Genomic DNA, 14232 nt, shown 5'->3' on the forward strand with positions numbered 1-14232 from the left:
CGATGTTATTCAATATATACATTGAGAAAGCACTAAAGGAAACCAAAGAAAAATTTGGAGAAGAAGTAAAAACTTTGATGTTTGGCAGTGACATTGTAGTTCTGTCAGAGACAGCAAAGGACTTGGAAGAGCAGTTGAACGGAGTGGATAGCGTTTTGAAAGGAGCATATAAGATGAACATCAACAAAAGTGACAATGACAATGGAATGTAGTCGAATTAAATAAGGTGATGCTGAAAGAGATTAGGAAACGCGACTGTGAGGGTAGTAGATGAGTTTTCCTGTTTAGGCAGCAAAATAACTGATGATGACCGAAGTAGAGAGGATAGTCTGGCAATGGCAAACAAAGAATTTCTGAAGAAGAGAAATTTGTTAATATCAAATACAGATTTAAGTGTTAAAAGGTCTTTTCTGAAAGTATTTGTGTGGAATATAGCCATGTATGGAAGTGAAACATGTACAATAAACATTTTAGACAAGTAGAGACTAGAAGCTTTTGAGATATGGTGCTACAGAAGAATGCTGAAGATTAGATGGGTAGATCAAGTAACTAATGAGGAGATACTGAGTAGAACTGGAGAGAAGAGAAATTTGTGGTACAACCTGACTAAGAGAAGGGATCGGTTGTAGGACACATTCTGAGGCGGCGTCAATTGATCGCCAGTTTAGCACTGGAGGGGGAGGGGGGGGGGGCGGTAAAAATCGTATAGGGAGACCAAGACATGAGTACAGTACCGAAAGCGTATTAAGGCTTGCACTGGATCGAGTAGCATGGAGAGCTGCATAAAACCAGTCTTCGGACTGAAGACCACAACAACAACAACCCAAAGGCTCGTTTCACACAACTCTCCAAGTGGACCTCGGAGCTGCCTGAGGGCACGCTATCAGTGGAACGTTCCTACTCGGAGATGCCCTAGCGTCGCACCAAGTCTCAAGCGTCACAGCGGCCGGAGTCGATGGGTTCCTGGCGCGCGAATCAAGCTACAATATATATTGCCCCAATGATTTACAACGAAACGTTTTTATCATCGGACAAGATTTGATTCTCAACGCTGCTGCAGAATTAAAATCAGTTAAAATAAAGGTCGCCACCTTCGGTTTGACCAGCGAGACAGGTTAAACTTGTCAGTGCTCTGAAACCAATAACTTATGTCCTCTAGGTACCTAACTGTATCCAGCAATATTATGAGATCCCGCCACTGGACTAGAAAACGTAAACCACTAACAGCCAATACAGCGCCTTCAGCTGGTTCCTGCCATCTTACTTCGATTATTTTCACAAACACAGTCAGGATATCCGGCCAGGGTGGCCGAGCGGTTCTAGGCGCTACAGTCAGGAACTGCGCGTCCGCTACAGTCACAGGTTCGAATCCTGCCTCGGGCGTGGATGTGTGTGATGTCCATAGGTTGGTTAAGTTTAAGTAGTTCTAAGTTCTAGGGGACTGATGACCACAGAAGTTAAGTCCCATAGTGCTCAGCGCCATTTGAACCATTTGAACAAACAGGATAACATTTCAAGACTATGAAATCACACAAAAGACCACACTCTTCAAGTTTCCAAGGAAAGAAATGTAATTTATTGGCATCAATTAGACCTTCCCAAGTGCTTCTGTTTTATGGAAAACCCTCTTCAGTTAGCTAATGGCTTCAAGTTCTGCTATGAGACGTCTTCCTGACGATCCGTTTTCGCTCAGTTAACCACAACCGTCTCCTAGAAAGCCAGAAAAAGATTACTCGGATTTCCACACCCAAATGTGGTAACTCACTAGAGAATTCTTTTAGGCATTTCGTTATATAGTTTGGTGGATTTCGAAGCATTACTAAATACGAACTTTAGAAATATCAAACACTTTTAAATAACATCTCCGACATACAGCGCCCACGACTTGTCCCCTTGCCTCCCACAGGGTTGCAGGACGACCTGCTCATTCCGTGAGTTTTAAAATGCTCCACGAAATTGTTTTGAATATTTCGGTCTTTCGGCCAGTTGTTCTCAGAGGCAGAAAGCACGCATTCCACTCGGCCATTTACTGCTCTCGCTTATGGCAGTTGTCCAGAATGTGCTGCTACCTGCCAGGAGTTCTCGCAAATTCATTTCCACGGGGTGCTGGAAAATATCTGCTTTTAAGCGAGTCACTAAATCTGAAAGCAGTATATTAGGCTCCGACCACAGGCCGCTGGATGGATTGGAAGGGCGACAAACCATTCCACCCTGGACAAAAAGCTATCTGTCACACGAAGCCAGAAAACATCCCTGCCATTTCCACCTTCCCGATAGCTAGCAAGACTCACACCCCCACGGCCAGGTGTAACATGCTACAGAAGGACCGCCACTGTTTTTGAAGGTCATTACGCGCCTAGGCTAATACACAGACGTTACGTAAATCATCTTAAAATTTAAAAAAAATGAGTTGAAGGAAAAGGAGTTCTAGAGTATAATGTCTCGGTGGTGGTTCATGGTGTCGGTTCCTGTTGTCATGTCCTAGTTCATGAACCACGGGCAACGTATGAGTGGCCAAGTAAGTGGTCCTGACAGTCAGGATACCAGTTACTTTGGAATAAGGCTGGGCATCTCGGACATATTCTGAGTCGTGATCACCTTTGTGCTCAGACGGAAAAGACTACCAAATCCACCGGTTAGTCCCTCAACCGTTAGGGGTAAAACCTAATGGGACCCGAGGCAAGTAAGGCTAGCAACCTGCTTCCCTGGTACTTTAAATATGAAGCTGGCAACAATCAGAGAAAAATGCCTCGGACCTTTGGAGGTGACGGAGTCCCACCTCCAAATGACAAACCAGGGACTCCTAAGATACGACTCGGCAAACGAATGGTAACGAGATGGGGGGCTATTAATATCAATGAGGGGCTACTCTGGGAAGAAGGTAGAGTTGGCAGAGGCTGCAAGTAAGATGGGGTTGGACGTTTTAGCTGTTAGTGACATTCGGGTAAGGGGTGAGAAAGAAGAGGAACTGGGAGAATACAAGGTTTACCTGTCAGGAGTCAAAGCAGGAATAGCACAATGGGGTGTGGCTTTACATCAGGAAAGAAATGGAATCCAGCGTAGTTGCAGTAACATACGTAAACGAACGACTGATGTGGATAGATTTGACAGTGTCTAACAAGAAAATTAGGATTGTGTCAGTATATTCGCATTGTGAAGGCACAGATCAAGATAAGATGGATAGTTTTTATGAGGCACTCAGTGATGTAGTTGTTAGAGTAAAGGACAAGGACAGTGTTCTGCTCATGGGTGATTTTAATGCCAGGATTGGAAATCGAACAGAAGGGTATGAAAAGGTTATGGGTAAATTTGGAGAGGATATGGAGGCCAACAGGAACGGGAAACAACTCTTGGATTTCTGTGCCAGTATGGGCTTAGTAATCACAAACTCATTTTTTAAACATAAGAACATTCACCGGTATACTTGGGAAGGCAGGGGAACCAGATCTGTCATTGACTATATAATAACAGATCAGGAATTCAGGAAGGCTGTGAGGGACACACGTGTATTCAGGGGATTCTTTGATGACACTGATCACTATTTAATCTGCAGTGAAATTGGTATTGTGAGGCCGCAAGTGCAGCAGGTCAGGTCCATATGTAGGAGGATAAGAGTGGAGAAACTTCAGGATAAGGAAATCAGGCACAAGTACATAACAGCGATCTCAGAAAGGTACCAGTTAGTTAAATGTAGGCAATTACAGTCATTGGAAAAGGAATGGACAAGGCACAGGGACACAGTACTAGAAGTGGCTAAAGAATGTCTTGGAACAGTAGTGTGTAAAGGTAGGATGAAGCAAACAGCTTGGTGGAATGACACAGTCAAGGCAGCCTGTAAAAGGAAAAAGATGGCGTATCAAAATTGGCTACATACTAGAACTCAGGTAGACAGAGAAAGGTATGTTGAAGAAAGAAACAAAGCCAAACAGATAATTGCAGCATCCAAGAAGAAATCTTGGGAAGACTTTGGAAACAGGTTGGAGACTTTGGGTCAAGCTGCTGGAAAACCATTCTGGAGTGTAATTAGCAGTCTTCGAAAGGGAGGTAAGAAGGAAATGATAATTATTATGGACAGGTCATGAAAACTGCTGGTGAATCCTCTTGATGCCTTGGGCAGATGGAGGGAATAATTTGAAGAGTTGCTCAATGTAGGTGAAAATGCGATCAGTAATGTTTTAGATTTCGAGGTCGAATGGGATAGGAATGATGATGGAAATAGGATCACATTTGAGGAAGTGGAGAAAATGGTCAATATATTGCAGTGCAATAAAGCGGCTGGGGTGGATGAAATGAAGTCGGAACTCATCAAATACAGTGGAATGTCAGGTCTTAAATGGCTACACAGGATAACTGAAATGGCGTGGGAGTCGGGACAGGTTCCATCAGACTGGACGAAAGCAGTAATCACACCAATCTTTAAACATGGAAACAGAAAAGATTGTAACAACTACAGAGGTATCTCTTTAATCAGCGTTGTGGGTAAAATCTTCTCAGGTATTGTTGAAAGGAAAGTGCGAGTATTAGTTGAGGACAAATTGGATGAAAATCAGTGTGGGTTCAGACCTCTTAGAGGTTGTCAGGACCAGATCTTTAGCTTACGGCAAATAATGGAGAAGTGTTACGAGTGGAACAGGGAATTGTATCTATGCTTTATAGATCTAGAAAAGGCACATGACCGGGTTCCTAGAAGGAAGTTATTTTGCTGTCTGTTCTAAGAGATTATGGAATAGGAGGCAAACTTTTGCAAGCAATTAAAGGTCTTTACATAGATAGTCAGGCAGCAGTTATAGTTGACGGTAAATTGAGTTCATGGTTCAGAGTAGTTTCAGGGGTAAGAGAAGGCTGCAACCTGTCTCCACTGTTGTTCATATTATTTATGGGTCATATGTTGAAAACAATAAACTGGTTGGGTGATATTAAGATATGTGAACACAAAATAAGCAGTCTTGCGTATGCAGATGACTTATTTGTGATGGCAGATTCGATTGAAAGTTTGCAAAGTAATATTTCAGAGCTAGACCAGAAATGTAAGGACTATGGTATGAAAATTAACATCTCCAAAACGAAAGTAATGGCAGTGGGAAAGAGATATAAACGGATTGAGTGCCAAATAGGAGGAACAAAGTTAGAACAGGTGGACGGTTTCAAGTACTTAGGATGCATATTCTCACAGGATGGCAACAGAGCGAAAGGACTGGAAGCGAGGTGTAGCAAAGCTAATGCAGTGAGCGCTTCAGCTACGATCTACTCTCTTCTGCAAGAAGGAAGTCAGTACCAAGACTAAGTTATCTGTGCACCGTTCAATCTTTCGACCAACTTTGTTGTATGGGAGCGAAAGCTGGGTGGATTCAGGTTACCTTATCAATAAGGTTGAGGCTACGGATATGAAAGTAGCTAGGATGATTGCAGGTACTAGTAGATGGGAACAATGGCAGGAGGGTGTCCACAATGAGGAAATCAAAGAAAAACTGGGAATGAACTCTATAGATGTAGCAGTCAGGGCGAACAGGCTTAGATGGTGGGGTCATGTTACACGCATGGGAGAAGCAAGGTTACCCAAGAGACTCATGGGTTCAGCAGTAGAGGGTAGGAGGAGTCGGGGCAGACCAAGGAGAAGGTACCTGGATTCGGTTAAGAATGATTTTGAAGTAATAGGTTTAACATCGTAAGAGGCATCAATGTTAGCCTGAATAGGGGATCATGGAGGAATTTTATAAGGGGGACTATGCTCCAGACTGAACGCTGAAAGGCATAATCAGTCTTAAATTATGATGATGATGATGATGTCTCGATGACGTCGACCTGATTACAGGCTTGGTCAGTTGGAGAGAATAGTGTCATTGCCCGTTTACGAAATCGCCATGGTATTCGTATGACGTGGTTTGAGGATATAAAGAAAATCCCAAATCAAGGCGTTTGAAGGAAGGCAGCAATTACTCTTCGCACATTCTGGAACAGTACCATTACTACTGTACAACATCATTGATGTAAGAAAAGAAACAATCAGGCAAGCTCATACGTAACAGCAACAACTCGACCTGTAAATACTGTAGGCCTCTTGGAATGTCCTTACATGACGCTTCTACGGTATCAAGTCTTAATGCTCACTATTTAATAAATATTAATTCAAATATTTACAAACCTTTTCTCGCTAAACCTCCACTAAATGATGAAAGGAAAATAATTTGACGCTTACTACATTTTTGCCACTCATGCACTAAAATTTCAGCATAAGGTATGGGTTTTTAATTTATTACCTATTCAGTACTAATTCTATTTACAACACATATTTCAGACATTATCTACATGTACCACCGATGTACCTACAAAGTGTTACGTCACTGCAAAACAGGAGATATGACGTCATAAACATTGAGATGCGCGAAAAACTAAGTTTTGCTTAAAACGGAGCTCAAATCCTCTAGACTATACTCATCCACTGTTTGATAATGACGGCACTTAGCGACTTCGAATAAATTTTAAAAATAATTTCAAACCTTTTCTCAACGCCTTGTCGCTTATGTGCTTAATGCCAAATATTTTTCATATTAATTCATTTGTTTATTAGTCACACGTGTGAAGATGTCTTACACATCAGAGTTGGATTCTTTAAGGAATCGGGGTTTACTGGTCCTAGCTTACGGTCAGTGCCATCTTGGTAAAAATTAATTATCTTGGCAAAGAATACAACAGAACGGAGTAGAAAAATTTGCAGTAGCTGAAAGGGTTAGTGAAATGGAAACAACATACGGTGTAATAATATATATATATATATATATATATATATATATATATATATATAGGGTGAGTCACCTAACATTACCGCTGGATATATTTCGTAAACCACATCAAATACTGACGAATCGATTCCACAGACCGAACGTGAGGAGAGGGGCTAGTGTAATTGGTTAATACAAACCATAAAAAAATGCACGGAAGTATGTTTTTTAACACAAACCTACGTTTTTTGAAATGGAACCCCGTTAGTTTTGTTAGCACATCTGAACATATAAACAAATACATAATCAGTGCCGTTTGTTACATTTTAAAATGTTAATTACATCCGGAGATATTGTAACCTAAAGTTGACTCTTGAGTACCACTCCTCCGCTGTTCGATCGTGTGTATCGGAGAGCACCGAATTACGTAGGGATCCAAAGGGAACGGTGATGGACCTTAGGTACAGAAGAGACTGGAACAGCACATTACGTCCACATGCTAGCACCTTTCTATTGGTCTTTTTCACTGACGCACATGTACATTACAATGAGGGGTGAGGTACACGTACACACGTGGTTCCCGTTTTCAATTACGGAGTGGAATAGAGTGTGTCCCGACATGTCAGGCCAATAGATGTTCAATATGGTGGCCATCATTTGCTGCAAACAATTGCAATCTCTGGCGTAATGAATGTCGTACACGCCGCAGTACATCTGGTGTAATGTCGCCGCAGGCTGCCACAATACGTTGTTTCATATCCTCTGGGGTTGTAGGCACATCACGGTACACATTCTCCTTTAACGTACCCCACAGAAAGAAGTCCAGAGGTGTAAGATAAGGAGAACGGGCTGGCCAATTTATGCGTCCTCCACGTCCTATGAAACGCCCGTCGAACATCCTGTCAACGGTCAGCCTAGTGTTAATTGCGGAATGTGCAGGTGCACCATCATGCTGATACCACATACGTCGACGCGTTTCCAGTGGGACTTTTTCGAGCAACGTTGGCAGATCATTCTGTAGAAACGCGATGTATGTTGCAGCTGTTTGGGCCCCTGCAATGAAGTGAGGACCAATGAGGTGGTCGCCAATGATTCCGCGCCATACATGTACAGCCCACGGTCGCTGTCGCTCTACCTGTCTGAGCCAGCGAGGATTGTCCACGGACCAGTAATGCATGTTCCGTAGATTCACTGCCCCGTGGTTTGTGAAACCCGCTTCATCGGTAAACAGGTAGAACTGCAACGCATTCTCTGTTAATGCACATTGACAGAATTGCACTCGATGATTAAAGTCATCACCATGTAATTGCTGATGTAGCGACGCATGAAACGGGTGAAAGCGGTGACTATGCAGTATGCGCATGACACTACTTTGACTCAGTCTACCGGCTCTCGCAATGTCCCGTGTACTCATGTGTGGGTTCATGGCAACAGTAGCTAACACACCAACTGCACCCGCTTCTCCTGTGACGGGCCTGTTACGGACCCGTTTGCGTGCTACGACCATACCTGTTGCATACAGTTGGCGGTAGATGTTTCGCAATGTGTGGCACGTTGGATGCTCTCTATCCGGGTACCGTTCTGCACACACCCTGCAGGCTTCAGCTGCGTTTCGTCGACACTCGGCATAGATGAGTATCATCTCCGCCTTTTCAGAGTTCGAATACACCATGGTCACAGTTCCTACAACACTACACTATCACAGACGTCTGGTAACACGGTGTACTACAGTTGGTCTGCGTGCGGAGACGAATACAGAATAACAATAGCAGCAAGCGCTACATGCGGACACTGCGACAGCTAGACCAAACCACAACAGTGCACTACAGCCACACTCGTAAACACGGTCGTCATCGTAAACATGGCCCATGCAGATGCTGCTCGCCGACCGTGGCCCGTGTTTGTTACAACACGCAACTGAACGTCGGAGGTTTCAAGCGTCAACTTTAGGTTACAATATCTCCGGATGTAATTAACATTTTACAATGCTACAAACGGCACTGATATATATATATATATATATATATATAAGAGGAAATGCATATCTTTAAAAACAAAACTAAATCACTGTACCAAAGTGGTGAGACCATAATGTTTACATGCACCTGGATGTTTGACGAGGAAATATAAAGTGAACAATGTAGAGGTACCTGAAACACGGTTTATTAGGAAAACATTGTATAAACTACAGATACTTAGAAAGTGAGAAAATCTACGATATACAGAGAAAATATTAGAATTAGTGACAAAGCGAAGTTTAGTCTTCTTTGTTCAGCTCTGACGACTGATTAGGAACGGGGTAGCGAAACAAATATTCCTGTATTTCTGGAAAAAGAAATCGACATTAGCATGAATTACAGAAGTAAGATAAGAACACAAAGAAATCTTTCTAAAAATAAAATACTAAATTTAGGAGGATTTCAGGTCAGAACAAAAGAGAAATCGGGAAAAACATCGACAGAACAAAGGAAAGGGTAACATGGAGAGAAGAGAAAGGAGTATTGGAAAAATAGGAAACAACAAGGAAAAAAAGGAACTGAATTTGTTACGTAATCCTAGTTGGTCAAAACTTACATAACAATTAAAATAATCAAGACACTGAATAACACTGTCTAATTTCTTCTCTCAATCTCTCTCTCTCTCTCTCTCGTCTCGAACATACATTCAAAATTATTATGTTCATCCTAGCACTTATTAATCAACAACTTACTCCCTAAACCAAATAGCACATTTCAATTCAATAATGTGCGCATCGGCTTTTTTTTCTTGCGATCATATTAACACTTTCCCTCCTTTGGGTGTCACTGTAGACACTGTAACAGATCAGAAAAATGCCAGAACGCTATATAGACTACCCCAATAGATTTAGTTACTTACATTCAGAAACCTCTTTACTGAAAAATGTAGGAAATTCTTGGCACCGATTACATTTTCTTTGGGGGTTACACAAGAGAGAAGGTGCAATTACTTCGATGTGCCATGCAGGTGTGTATGGACTTTATTATTGTCGTGTTCAAGCACGATTAAGAATGGAAGAACACTAAACTTCATAATACAATAATGAAAAGTATTATGAGAAAGTCCTGGCAATTTTCTAATTATGGAGGTCAAATACAGCGTTGGTGAAATTTCAGGGAAACTTAAATAAAACCTTATCAACGTTGCAGTTGGGTGTTGATTGGAGTTTCGCTATCCTTTCGCTCTAAAATTTAGCATACTCACTTTTCATTGTTAATGGGTACGGAGCAGTTCACAGCATACTAGAGCCAGGTGAATTGCGGGCAAGTACAGTTTGCGCACGTTACCTGTTGAAGATCTGCTTGTAGCCACCCCAACGATCGCAGATTCTTCAGCTCCTACACTCCAAGAACGCTCGAAGATTATCACTTTTCTCACATGGTTGGGCAGCCCTTAGAGTAACACAATTCCTAGAAGCTGGTGCAAATCGTGTAGGTTCTTCAACCAATTTTTCGCAAATAGGCTGTATCGTTCAGTCTCTTCTATAAATCCGCTACACGTTGTCGTATGCGAATGCTAATTCTTCCTAGTCTGCACTATCGTAGTTCGTATGCTGTGGTCCATTCATTAACTGCCGACTCACTTCTACGGGAAGTAACTCCTTTGCACCACTTCAAACAGTAATAATTTCACAATTACTACTTCTGCAAACTTGTTGCAAACACTTCAACAGTAGTTTTTCTTGCACCCAGTGGTATTACTCGTCTTGTTCCAGCTGCGTAATCTTACAGAAAACTCCGTAATTCTTATTTCGTTTAACATTCATGGTTTATCACTAGTCTTTTTACTGCATGTTGTTCTGACCGACACGTACTGTTTCGTCGGAAATTTCCGTTCCACAACACCGATTTCCGCCCGTGAAACGCTCGTCTACTTCGTGACCGATCGCGAACAGGCACTCCGGGACTTCCCCTGCCAAGCGCCGTCTTATCCCCGCTCATGTAGATAATCAGTATCAGGGATACAGTAAGAGGCTCATAATCTGACGTCACGCGCAAAAGTTCATGCAGACAAAGAAAGTTTGTTCAAGAGCGCAGCGCCAATCTGTGATAAGCGGCGCCAGTGAGACTGTAAGGAAAACGAACACAAACTTGGAACAACCTGCAAACCATTGATGTTTGCAGCTGATTTATTAACAATGAGAATGCCATTGTAAAAATTAAGACTGACTATAGTTGTCAGTTGTTACGATAGATATCATGACGTGTCAGCTGCCAGCGTCAAGTATATCAATTCTATTTTTAGTATCAACGTCATATTTTCGTATGCAGAGGTGCTGTGGGAAGAATTTGCTGGACCGCTGAAAGACCTAAATGGAAACAAAGCACCTAGAGTAGGCGATATAGCATCAGAATTTTTAAAATCCTTCGGAGAACCAACCACGTCAAAAACTGTTTCACCTGTCACGTGGGATGTGGTGTCACCGCCAGAAACCACACTTGCTAGGTGGTAGCCTTTAAATCGGTCGCGGTCCGTTAGTATACGTCGGACCCGCGTGTCGCCACTGTCAGTGATAGCAGACCGAGCGCCACCACACGGCAGGTCTAGAGAGACTTACTAGCCCTCGCCCCAGTTGTACAGCCGACTTTGCCAGAGATGGATCACTGGCAACTACGCTCTCATTTGCCGAGACGATAGTTAGCATAGCCTTCAGCTACGTCATTTGCTACGACCTAGCAAGGTGTCATAGCAGTTGATATTATTTTATGAGGGCGGTTCAGAAAGTAACCTCCGATTGGTCACAGTGCGGGTTGTGGGGGGAGCAGCGACGCCATCTGTGCGTTCACGCACTCAACAGGTCAGTCGGCATCAAGCCGTGGTCGAGTGAACGTCGTACCTGCGCTAGTTTAGTTTTTGTGGCAGTTTGAAATGTGTGCTGCAATAGAAAACCCCGCCAAATGTGAAGTGCGTGCTGTCATAAGGTTTTTTACAGCCAAAGGATATTCTGCAGCAGCTATTCATCGTGAGCTTTGTGCCGTGTACGGACCAAGAGTTATGAGTGAAGGAGTTGTCTGTGAATGGGTACGTTTATTTAAAAGTGGACGAGAAAACGTTCATGATGAAGAGAGGAGTGGTAGACCATCATTGGTGACTGACGAACTCGTTCAGACAGTTGATGCAAAAGTTCGTGAAAATCGACGTTTCTCAATGTCGGAGTTGTCTACTGGTTTTCCACAGATTTCTAAGACTCTCTTGTACGAGATAGTGACAGCAAGATTGGGTTACCGTAAGTTCTGTGCACGATGGGTGCCCAAAATTCTTACCGACCACCACAAAACTCAAAGAATGGCCTCTGCATTTGACTTTCTGTCACGTTATGAGGACGAAGGAGAACCATTGTTAAACAGAATCGTGACTGGTGACGAAACCTGGATTAAGTACGTGAACCCTGAGACAAAAGAACAATCAAAGATGTGGGCACATTCAAATTCGCCTACCAAACCAAGAAAAGCCTCGCAAGATTTTTCTGCCAGAAAACTGATGGCAATGGTGTTTTGGGATGCCAAAGGGGTGTTGTTGGTTGAATTCATGGAATGTGGTACGACCATTAATCAAGACGTGTACTGTGAAACAATAAAAAAGTTACGACGGGCTATACAGAACAAACGCCGTGGCATGCTGACTTCCGGTATCGTTTTTTTGCACGATAACGCCCGTCCTCACTCTGCTCGCAGAACAACGGCCCTTCTTGAGTCCTTCAAGTGGGACGTTATCAACCATCCACCTTACAGCCCAGACCTGGCGCCAAGTGATTATCACCTCTTCATGCATTTGAAGAAATGGCTCGGGTCACAGCGGTTTGATGACGACGAAGAGCTCAAAAATGCGGTCACAGGCTGGCTCCAGGCACAAGCGGGTGATTTTTATGCAGAAGGAATTTCAAAGCTTGTGAAGAGATACGATAAGTTCCTCAATCGCTATGGAGACTATGTAGAAAAATAGTGCAAAGATGTAGTTGTAAGATGTATATATTAAAATATTTTTATTTAACTTGGTGTATTTTTTTAAATCAACCGGAGGTTACTTTCTGAACGGCCCTCGTATATTGTGGTTATAACATGTACCGTCAAGAGAGATGTTCTACAATTATGGATTAAATTTAAGTATTACATCAACTACGTACTTTATTTGGTACTAAAAATTCCCTTAACTGTTCCAGACCTCACGCCAGCCTGCGTGAGCTTAAGCGCGTGCCTTTCGGCTTCCTCACATTGTGACTTGGCTGCCTTGCCAAGTCACAACATGGGGTGTACGAGACAGCCTAAATATTCTCAGACTTTAAGTAGAATGTAAAAATCTCAGTACCAGAAAAAGCCAGGTTTGGCAGGTTTATTACCAAATCATTACTACAGGGCGGTGAGAGACAGTCTGAAAAGCTTGTAAGGGTGTTGCAGGGTTGGTTGTTCGAAGAAATACTTGTTAAGAAAATAATTCGATACGTTGCTCTGTTTCCGAGTTAATTAGCATTGAATTTAGCTAGTCAGACCGTTGCGTTTCCTAAAACTGAAGAAGAGAGCGATACAAAAACTGGATACGGGATGTTAGTAATGATCGAAACGAAGCCAAAGGCGGAGCAGCCTCGTAAGCTGTCATCTATGCTACGAGAACAACTGACATTAATTGTATCTGTCGGGACGCTTGAATTTGGCACACAACGTTCTGATTGGCTAACTTGAAAGCTAATTAACTCGAAAACGCCCTTGCAAGCTTTTGACGCTGTTTCTGACCCCCTGTATAATACAGAGTGTCCCTTTACAACTTCAAAATTTTATTGCAACGGCAGTTGTTCAAATATTTTAACAAAATTTCTTTTATTGTAATCACTGTTTACTTAAGTTTTTATATATACTAAAATTGTGTGTTTCAAATACTCTGTTGATGGGAGGAACTGAACCTCTATAAAATGGCAACTCCTCAAGAGAAGGCACAATGTGTGTCCTGGTTTATTGACAGAAAATTGGATGTTCAGACGTAACGAAACTTCAGAACGAAGTATGGAAGAGACCCACCATTGCGCCCTTCAATCTGTGCATGGCACAAAAAATTTATGGAGACAGGAACAATGTTGGATAAAGGGAGGAGGGGACGACCAAGAACATCCAAGGAAAACATCGATCGTGTTTTAAATGTCCTCAGCCATTCACCTACAAAGTTTCTCCGCACTGCTGCCAGACAGTTGCAACTACCACATTCAACTGTGCATAAGGTCCTCCACAAGAACTTACGGTTGTACGCTTACAGAGTGCAACTGTTGCAGACACTTGAGCCAAATGACAAGCCAAAACGGACAGAGTTTGCACTCAACATGCTGGAACGCCTTTCGGAGGATGAAGCATTCCTCAAGCGAGTTTGTTTCAGTGACGAGGCAACTTTTCATGTTTCTGTGACATTAAACAGACACAATGTGAGAATCTGGGGGTCTGAATACCCCCATGTGACTAGGGAGCTTCACTGGGATAGTTCAAAAGTGAACGTGTGGTGTGGAATCATTTGC

At 42.7% G+C, this 14232-nt stretch overlaps 1 long non-coding RNA gene across 1 annotated transcript; it reads right to left on the reverse strand.

The window, feature by feature from the left end:
- Nucleotides 1-8866: 8866 nt before the first annotated feature.
- On the reverse strand, nt 8867-10743 carry LOC126473886 (uncharacterized). Its single transcript, XR_007586535.1, has 2 exons — nt 10025-10743; nt 8867-9044 (listed from the first exon to the last, which is right to left on the reverse strand). It is a non-coding gene; the product is annotated as an uncharacterized LOC126473886 (long non-coding RNA).
- Between the last annotated feature and the right edge of the window lie 3489 nt (nt 10744-14232).

The sequence above is a fragment of the Schistocerca serialis genome, chromosome 4, assembly GCF_023864345.2.
Source record: "Schistocerca serialis cubense isolate TAMUIC-IGC-003099 chromosome 4, iqSchSeri2.2, whole genome shotgun sequence".
NCBI lineage: Eukaryota > Metazoa > Arthropoda > Insecta > Orthoptera > Acrididae > Schistocerca > Schistocerca serialis.